We start from the raw sequence: 9,813 nt of genomic DNA, 5'->3' as shown, positions 1-9,813 counted from the left end.
CTCTTCGTTCCGCTAATATTATCGCCTCGGCAAGGGCGTTAACTATTTCTTTCTATTAAAAAATTATTTAAACCACCCATTAAAAACAAAGTTCAATGTAAAAATATGGTAGGTATTAATGTAAATTTTATTGTATTGTTCAATCTAAAACAACGATTAAAAACTATCAGCTGAAATTTTATCTGACGTACACGGGCCCACTGACAACCGAAAATTACAAAAATTACTTTGATCGTATACTAGCATCGAAATTCGAATGGTTCATACCCATTCGTGTCGTCGTATACGAAAAAATTCGTATACGCACTATTCGAAAATATAAAAAACTGGATTTCGAGCGAATTTCTTCTAATTTCGTATGCGAAATATGCTCGAACGAATTCGAAAATACGACCCATGTACGTAGATAGTTATTTCAATATTGTAACTATTTATATAAAAGTAATAGTAGAAGCACAAGTTTTTTTTTCATTCAAATTGCAACAAAATATTACTTTAATTTAGGTACAACTGTAAAATCTGTGTCAAATTGCATGAAATAATTCACAAAAATTGCACTCGACAAGTGTAAACAACATCACATCACGACTCAAAAAAGGCTCCGAGAAGAACCATTCAATCATAACCTAGATATTTAAGTGTAATTAAATTCTGTAAGTGCTGTGGATGTTTAAAATATTTATTTTGATACTAAAAGGGCTTTAGTATTTTTAAAATATTTAACTATTGAAAATACTAACTATCCCAGTTAATATAAAATTACCATGGAAAATTTTTTTATCCACTTTGACTGTACTATGATATTTTTAAGGAGTATATATTTTTTAATAGATTCACATTTATATGCAACAATTTTTTTGTTTTTTTCAGTTGTAATGTTGAATTATCTACAATCTAATAGGTTTAAAACGTAGTGGATCATACTGAGGGTAAGCCTTAAAATTTCTCTGCACTGCCATTTGTATGTTTGCCGTATGTTTGCTACAGCATCGTCAAAAATGTGTTGATCCCGATAATATGTTTCTAATATAGATAAATATTTTTTATTTTTAAATGCATATTTACAATCTACTTATAAACAACACACTAAGTAATTTATAATTGTGATGACAACATTGACTTGATTTGGGTACCCTCCAGCGACAGTTTTCCATTTTCACCTATGTAACCAGGTCTTCTGACCAAGTCCTCTTCAGTCTTCGTTCCTTCATTGGTGGCTGATTTCATTCACTGATAATTTGGCTGTGGTGCGTTTAATTAAGAATTTTGTGTTTTTTGATTGGAAAGTCTGCTAAAGGCTTGCTATAGCCCCAGAGTTCTATTCGGTAAGTCCATATTGGTTTTAGTATGACTTTGTAAAGCAGTATTTTGTCCTCCAATGACAGCTGTAACTTTCTGCCAAGTAATTATTTGATTTGTTTTATATTTAAAATTAAACTGAGTGTTTTTTGGCGTTAATGTGTGCTTTTAGGTGAGCTTTAGATCCAAATGCAACCCAAGATATTTCACAACGTCTCTAGCAGGAATAGGGGCATTGTTTAGACTAACTTGTGGACAAGTGCGTCTTCTTGTTGTAAATGTGATTTTGGCTGATTTTGCGTTATTGACTTTATATTTTCATTTTGTCAACTAAGTGTTTAATATATGCAAGTAATTTTGCAGCTTTTCAGATGCTATGTCTGGGTCTTTATTTGAAACTAAAACGGCTGTATCATCGGCCAAAGGCGTCACCGTGACGCTTACCTGAGGAACTCCGGATTAAATTGAGTGATAAATTAAGAAATCATTTTTGATTTTTACTTAGAACGAACGTTCGATAACTTTGGGATAAGGTACATATCTTTAGGCAGTAAAGATTTTAATTTATATAGCAAACCGTTGATTGTACCAGACTTTATCAAAATATTCTTGATTTTATTTACTATTCTATGACACCGTTAAATTTTTGAACATTTTTGACGGAATCCAAACTGATGTTTGGAATATAGATAGTTAAATACAGAGTTTTGGGTCTTTAAAGAACCATAGTTTTCTTTTTGAAGTTATACTTCTATACGCGCGCTCCACGTTGAAAATTTGTATGGGAGTGAATCTGTGAAATCATTACATATGTAAGATAATGAGTAAGAGAGAGACAGAAGATATATTTTCTCTCTCTTCCTCTCTCGAATATAAAAATGTTCCTTTTGTATATATATATATATATATATATATATATATATATATATATATAATTTAATATTATACATATTATATAAAGATATATATACATATAATATTATACATATAATAAAATATTTATTAATATTATTATTTATGTGATATGTTTTGTATTATTTATTAAATGTTCACAATTATATTATTCTTTTGTATTTCAAAATAATAATCTCAATAAATCACTGTATGATCCACAACTGTCAATTTTGAAATACATTTGTGTTATGTCCTCGGTAGTGTAGTAGTCAGTATCCCCGCCCGTCACGCGGGAGACCGGGGTTCGATTCCCAGTCGGGGAGGACTTTTTTATTAATGTTATTACATTATTGTCATTTTTAAATACTTATGGATATTGCATTTTAATTTGTATTGTATTATTATATATGGAATTATGTTGCACTGTATTGTAGTGTATTTTTTTATGTATATTATTGTCATTTTTAAATACTTATGAATATTGCAGTTTAATTTGTATTGTATTATTATATTAATACCAAAATAAACAATGAATTTTACTGCAGAGTATGTGTAAAAAAATTTTGCATTCAACTCCTTTCATACATATATGAAAATAAAAATATACATTTTCATCAAAATATTGATTCAATCCTTCATTGTTAGTAAGTTGTTATTAATTCTGTTTCTCTTTCTCGTATGTCTTACCTATAAAATTACATATGTAATGATTGTGCAGATTGACTCCCAAATAAATTTGTAACGGCGAATGCGTGTATAGAAGTGTAACTTCCACCGGCAGTCCCACTGGACTGCCACGCCCGTTTTTTTTTTTGTTTAGAAAAAACATATAATCCACATCAACCACGCAGGGTTAGTGGAGTAACGTACACAAGAGTTCATTTTATTTACATTAAATAGATGTATATAAACGTAAATCTTTTAAATAATTTATTACATGGTCAGTGTTTATGGTTAAAGTGGTTTTGATATCATCTGAGATTCCATATTTTCTTCTTGTTTCTTCGTGGTACTGGCAGTCAATCAGAATATGCTTCACCGTCAATGGGAGAGAACATTTTCTGCAGGTTGACAACAAAGATTCTTTGTTGATTAAGAATTTATGGGTCAGTGCAGTGTGTCCAATTCTTAGTTGGTTAGTTATTACTTGGTCCCTTCTATTGGATGGATTATTCAAGATGGTCTTCACAAGGGGATAAATCTCATATAGTTTGGTTTCTGAATCTTTCTAGTAGTCTTGCCATATGTTCATCCAGTGGTCTTTAATTAGGTTTTTGAGATCGAAGTATGGGTAATTTCTTGATTTGGTTGTGTATTGTGAGTTTATTCGACTTGTGTTTTCTAGATTGTCCATTTCCAGCTATTCCTACATGCGACGGTACCCAGATAAATGCTACTTCTTTTCGAGTTGATTGAATTATATTTATCTCATTTTGTATAGCCCGAAATATTGGATTTGTAGGGTATATCTGTTTTACACCTAATAGAGCATTTAATGAGTCAGTGATGATGACACATTTATTTTCACTACGCGTTTTGAAGAAAATTAAGGCTTCCAAAATAGCTGTGGTCTCGCCTGTGAGGATACAGCAGTTTTTAGGTATGGATATAGTGTGAGTAGTGTATTTACAGTAGTATGCAGCAGCGTGTCCGTGATGAGCTTTAGAGGCATCACTGAAAATTTGGAGATAATTAGGATAATGAGATATCACTTCGGAGTACAAGTGTTTAATGAAAATCGGATTTGTAGTTGATTTGGGGTATTTTGTGAGGGTTAAGTCAATGGTAAGTGGTTGGATTGTCCATGGAGGATAATTTACACTGACTTGTAGAGATCGATTTAGCTTATCCATATCAAAGTTAGAAGATTTTATTCATTCTATAAGGGGAGTATTATTTTTAGTTGGTTTTGTAGAACCAATACTGAGATGGCAAATTTGGGAGAATACTGGATGTTGTTTCTGTGCTGATATTTTCCCTATATAGTTTAGGGATAGTTGTTGGCGTCTAATATACAGAGGTGGTTCTCTCGCTAAAACTTGTAAGCTACTAATAGGACTAGTTCTGAAGGCACCCAGTGCTAATCTCAAAGCTGTAGATTGTATGCTATTTAGTTTTTTTTAAAGCAGTTTTGCTTGCAGCACCGTAAGATATGAAACCGTAATCTAATTTACTTCTAATAGGTGATTTGTAAAGGTTAATTAATTATTTACAGTCGGCATCCCAAAATTTATAAGATAATATTTTAAGTAGGTTTAACCGGTTTTGGCATGCTTGTTGTAATTTATTAATATGTACATCCTAATTTAATTTTTTATCGAAAGTTAGGCCTAAAAAACTTACTTCTGTTGACTGCTTTATAGGTAAATCATTTAATGTCAAATTAATTGTATGGTGAGTGTTATTTTTACTAAAAAATATGTATTAAGTTTTTTCTGCAGAAAAATTGAATCCGGTTTGTCATGCCCAGTTTTGAAGTCGATTTAACATAAGTTGTAATATATTTGTTGCTGAAACTTGGTTATTAGATTTGGTGTAAATATCAATATCATCCGAGGAAATGCTAGCTTTAGTAGGAGCTCTAATTACATTTATGATACTATTAAAAGCCACTAAAAAAAGGGTTGGACTTAAAATGGATCCTTGAGGGATATCATTATCTAGCATTTTTGGAGAACTTGTAATTCCATTTATTCTAATTTATATATAACGATTACTTAAGAAATTTTTTTATAAAAGCAAGCATGTTACTTTGAATTCCATAATTAATAAGTGTTGCTAATATAGTGTTTCCATGTCCTATCAAAAGCCTGGGTTATGTCAAAGAATATTGCAATCAACTTCTGATTGTTTGCAAAGGCTTCATTGGTTGAGGTTTGTAGTGAAATATGATTATCTAATGTAGACCGTCCCTTGCTAAAACCACTCTGAAATGGTGTAAGGAGATCTTTTGTTTCTAAATACCATGTTAGACGGAGATTTAAAATTTTTTCCAGTATTTCGCACATGCTGTATGTGAGAGAAATAGGACGATACAATAAAGGTATATCTTTGGGCTTATTGGGTTTAATAATGAGAATAGTTATTGCCTGAGACCAGAGTTTGGGAAATTTATGTTTTTAAAAACAGGTAGTGAATAAATCTAACAATATTATTTTTGATCTGAAAGATAGGTGTTTTATGAATATTGGTGGAATATCATCTGGTCCTGGGGATGTATTTTTGGAGTTTACAATAGAGTATTCTAGTTCTTTAAGAGTTGTGGTAGCATTTAATGAATCACCAGATTCTTTATCAACGATTTCGAATGATTCTATATTTTGCTAAGAATTCCGGCGTTATATTTTGGTCGCTAGAATTTTCTTGGTAAACTTCGTCTAAAGTTTCACCAATAGTTTTTTTACAGGTGATGATCTCATTATTATATGTTAGTGCATTGATATGCCTAAAGGAGTTGGTACTTTTAAGTTTCCGAATTTTATACCAAATAACCTGTGAAGGTGTTGATGAATTTATGGACGATACGTAGTCTTTTCAAGTATCTTTTTTGCTTTTTTTCATAAGATATCTTGATTCAGCTCCGAGTTTTTTAAAATTAAGTAAGTTTTCGTCTGTATTATGTTTTTTAAGTTTATTAAAGGCATGTTTACAAGATGAGAGTGCTTTTGTAATTTCACTTTTCCACCAAGGTACGGGTTGCCTTTTACAGGGTTCATAGTAATCTTTGTACGATTAGACAGGAAGTTTTGTTCTACTTTTTTTGTCAAGTGCCACCGTGATAAATTTTTCCTATATTTTGGCAAATAGACCCATATCATCAGCTTAATGAAGTCCTCTGGTAAACAATGTTTTATTTATGTCAGCGTTTCTTATGATTAGTCTTAGAGTCACATGTTACCGTGAAATTTTTATTTTTTCTGTATCGACTATTATTGCATTTATTTTTCCTTCTTCTTCTTTGTGTGCCGTGCTTGTATTCGAGCGTTGGCTATCGTCATATTGACAAGCTGATGAAACAGTTCCTCGACCGTTCGACCTGTCCATTGTCTAATGTTACGCAGCCAGGACAGTTGTTTTCTTCCGACCCAACGTTTTCCTTGGATTTTGCCCTGAATGATTAACCGGAGTAGGCGATATTTAGGTCCTCTCATTATATGACCGAAGTATTGAACCTTTCTCATTTTGATGATGTTGATCAATTCTCGCTCTTTGTGCACGGTCTCTAGCACGTGTTCGTTAGATATGTGTGCTGTCCACGGGATTCTGAGCATGCGACGGTAACCATAACTCAAACGCTTCTAATTTATTAAGATTTTTTATTTTTGTTGTCCAGGTTTCACATCCATAGAACAAAGTGGACCAGACGTAGCACTATATTGTGCTACTCTTAGACGTGTGGTCAACGACAGACTTCTACTGCATAATACAGAACGCCAGTTAATAAAGTTTTTTCGTGCGAGTTCTATTCTGGTCGAAATTTCCTCGTCACTTTCAACCCTGCAGTCAATCGAGCTACCCAGATATCTAAAGTGTTTCACCCTTTCCAGGATTTTGTTATCTAATCTTAGTACTGAGTCTTCGATATTAATTTTTCCGACCACCATCCATTTTGTTTTTTTTTGCGTTGATTGTTAAGCCCTTTTCAGTGGATTCGTTGTTTACAGCATGATACACATATATTTTTTCTTGTATGATCATAATTATGGAATTTGACATTGTCTCTATACGGAGTCGCTGGTCTATTTACATTTGTCTATGAATAAATGAATAAAATCTTTATTTATCTAGAACACAATAGTATTTTACAAACGATACAAGTAATAAATTATATAGATTTTTAAAATTGTTCGGAAGCTATTTTCTTGTGGCATCTTAAAGTTATTACTATTTTAAAAGAAATAAGCCACAATTAAAGTTTATAATGCGTTTATTGACGTTTCAATTTCTTCTTCGGAAATCGTTTTCAAAATACAAACCAAAACAACTTTTGTTTTTTTGTCACTTGAAAAACTCTTCTAAAGTTTTCATTCCAGCATTATTGGATTCTTTTTTCTAGATTTTCTAAATTTAATTCGCTGGGTAATGAATTTTGTGACGGTCGTCGAAAATTCGCTCTTGTGTCATAAAAAATCGATCATAAGAAATAATATTTTGGGGATGATGAGATTGATTGAGTTGGTGCAAATGCATGAAAAAATATATCTAATGATCTTCATAGAAAGTGTTTCGAAAGATAAATCCATTTTAGATGATAAATATTAGTTTTTAGGTTCTCAAAACATCTTGATCTATCATTCGCCATTTCGTGAATCATTTTACACAAAATGATTTTTTCAATTATCACAAAACAAGAAGTAGAGTTAACATTTTACTATACCCGTCGCTTGGATGCAGAAGTAGCCTAAGTCACAAAATGTTAATTTTACAGGAGAGCATTTTTTTTTGTTTTTTTCTCAAAATATTATAAAATTCTTTTATCAGAAAATTTTATAACACTGTTTAAAAAGCTACTTTCCCTACAGTTCATTGCTTTAACGATAAAGGCCACGTTCTAACAAAAAAGCTGGACATAGACTAGTAAAGTCTCAACTGATGTAGTCTATGTCCAAATTTGGACATAGAATATACTTACATGGAAGTACTTAGGCTAGTTCTGATCAATCCATAATATCAATAATCTAATCATGTAGTAGGTATAGGTATAAATTATTTTAACACAAACAGTGTACTTACTTATAAATCGTATATTGTCGGCTTTCAGGTTTAACAAATAAGTTTCTGAAATTATTAACAACTGGGCCGTGTTAAAAAAAGACAGAAAATATTACTACTTAAAAAATCAAACAGATGGAACAAAATAGAAAATAAAACAAATAAATTTAACTCAAAATTAGGAACTAAAATTAAACAATGAATATTTAAACATCAATATCTGAATCTTCCCCTGTTCGTTTTTCATCATAAGGTAGGTTTTTAAAAAAATCATGATATTGACATGAAATAACTTTCTTCTGGCAAAGAAATTGCAAATGGTCGTATTTCTTTTTCGTTAATGGAATTTGCCTCGTATAGTTTGGCTTCAGTTCAATATCTTCTATATTAATTTGAAGTGTCTTTCTACCCTTTTTGACCAGACTAATTTTTTTAAATTCAATGTCTTCAAAATTGTATTTAAAAAAACACATATTTGGATAGTCTGGCCGGGTTTGTAGAATTCGTAATTTGTTCCAGTAAACTTTCTCGTTAGATTCATCCTTGTCCCAATTAATAGATGTTTTTGCTAGAAGTTCTTTTAGATCAAATATATTTTCTTGGTCTAATTCAACGACGTTATACGGGTTGTTTCTCTTTGCAGTTCTGACAATTGTGTACCATTGATGAGGAGAATAGACTGGAATATTACGTGATGCTCTTTCAATCACACTATGAATACTGTCTCCCTCATTTTGTGTGTGCCCTCGTTCCAGAAAGCTATGACAAATTTTTACTTTATATAATTGAGAAATGTAATTGTATAATGAAAATAAGTATTTATTTCTATTTTGTCCGGCACAATTGTCATAAAAAAATGAAAACTCATTTCTACCGTGTTCAATATTACGCTTTATAAAATTCAAAAGGCAACTACCTATTTCACAAGAGCCTCTCTTGCCTATGATTTCATACCACATATTATAACAGTTGCATTCTTTATTACCCATATTGAAAATAGTAAAGTTATAAGTTAACAATTTTTTTGGCGATGCTTTGTGATGCTCACTGGGTCTGAAACTATTAGCTTCTTCAGTGTGGTTTGGTTCGTTAAAAAATATTTCTCGGAATGGTTTTGTCGGTGTCTAATTAAATGAATTGGAATTAAAGTATGTTAAAGTTTCCCAAAACTGTTGTAGAACAGGCGATGGTTCTAAATTTACAGAATCCATTAACTTAATGGCATATTTTGGAATGGAAACGTCATCGTTGGACTCTGAAGTTAACATTTTATCTGAAACAACAATAATTTGTTTATTGCCATAATAGTTACTATTATCTAAAACATTTTTATTGAGAAACAAACTTTAGGCCTACTCACTATAGGGTAATTAATAATAATAAATAAAATAGCATTTTTTAAATAATTTCTCATTTTTATCAGTAATATAATTTTATTAGATAAAAAATGATAATTTTTGGCGTAGTCTCAGGTTCATGCATATAATCTAATCAAAAAATAATTTATTCAAAAAGGCCATTTAAATAAAATATTATAGCCAAATCCAATATGATATTTGTCTAGGGTAGTATATAATAATGAGTGACTTTACCCTAATATTTGGTTGATATTAACAGTGCCACTGAATAAACAGCTACTATTTGACATAATAAAATAAAAATAGTAAATAGAAAATCACATGAACAATAAATTTTTGTCTTACCTGCACACTGGTTCTTCTTCACTTCAAGCAACTGAAGTATTTTTGTACTTCGTGAGTTCAGCTCCAATGATTTTTGATTAAACATAATTTAAATTCTTATTGAGCTATCTTAAATCGCGAATAAGTTTATGTCCTCAATATATATACGTAAATGTATGCAGAACTAGTCTATGTCCGGCTAAGCGACGGAGATACGATCGGTTTG

The 9,813-nt window shown here is 31.1% G+C and overlaps 1 protein-coding gene across 2 annotated transcripts in view; it reads left to right on the top strand.

Moving 5' to 3' along the window:
- The first annotated feature begins 843 nt into the window (after nt 1–843).
- Nucleotides 844–9,813, top strand: part of LOC140444565 ((11Z)-hexadec-11-enoyl-CoA conjugase-like) — a 43,209-nt gene continuing 34,239 nt past the window's right edge. The window contains exon 1 of one of the 2 annotated variants that reach the window (XM_072536328.1): nt 844–929. The gene's annotated coding sequence lies outside the window, so the exon portion shown is untranslated. Of the gene's footprint in view, nt 930–1,062; nt 1,326–9,813 lie in introns of those variants that run through there. The other variant, XM_072536332.1, reaches the window with a different exon arrangement.

This window comes from Diabrotica undecimpunctata, chromosome 1 (assembly GCF_040954645.1).
Source record: "Diabrotica undecimpunctata isolate CICGRU chromosome 1, icDiaUnde3, whole genome shotgun sequence".
NCBI lineage: Eukaryota > Metazoa > Arthropoda > Insecta > Coleoptera > Chrysomelidae > Diabrotica > Diabrotica undecimpunctata.
The sequence above is the reverse complement of the archived record's forward strand: the minus strand, read 5'-3'. Positions and strand labels throughout refer to the sequence as shown.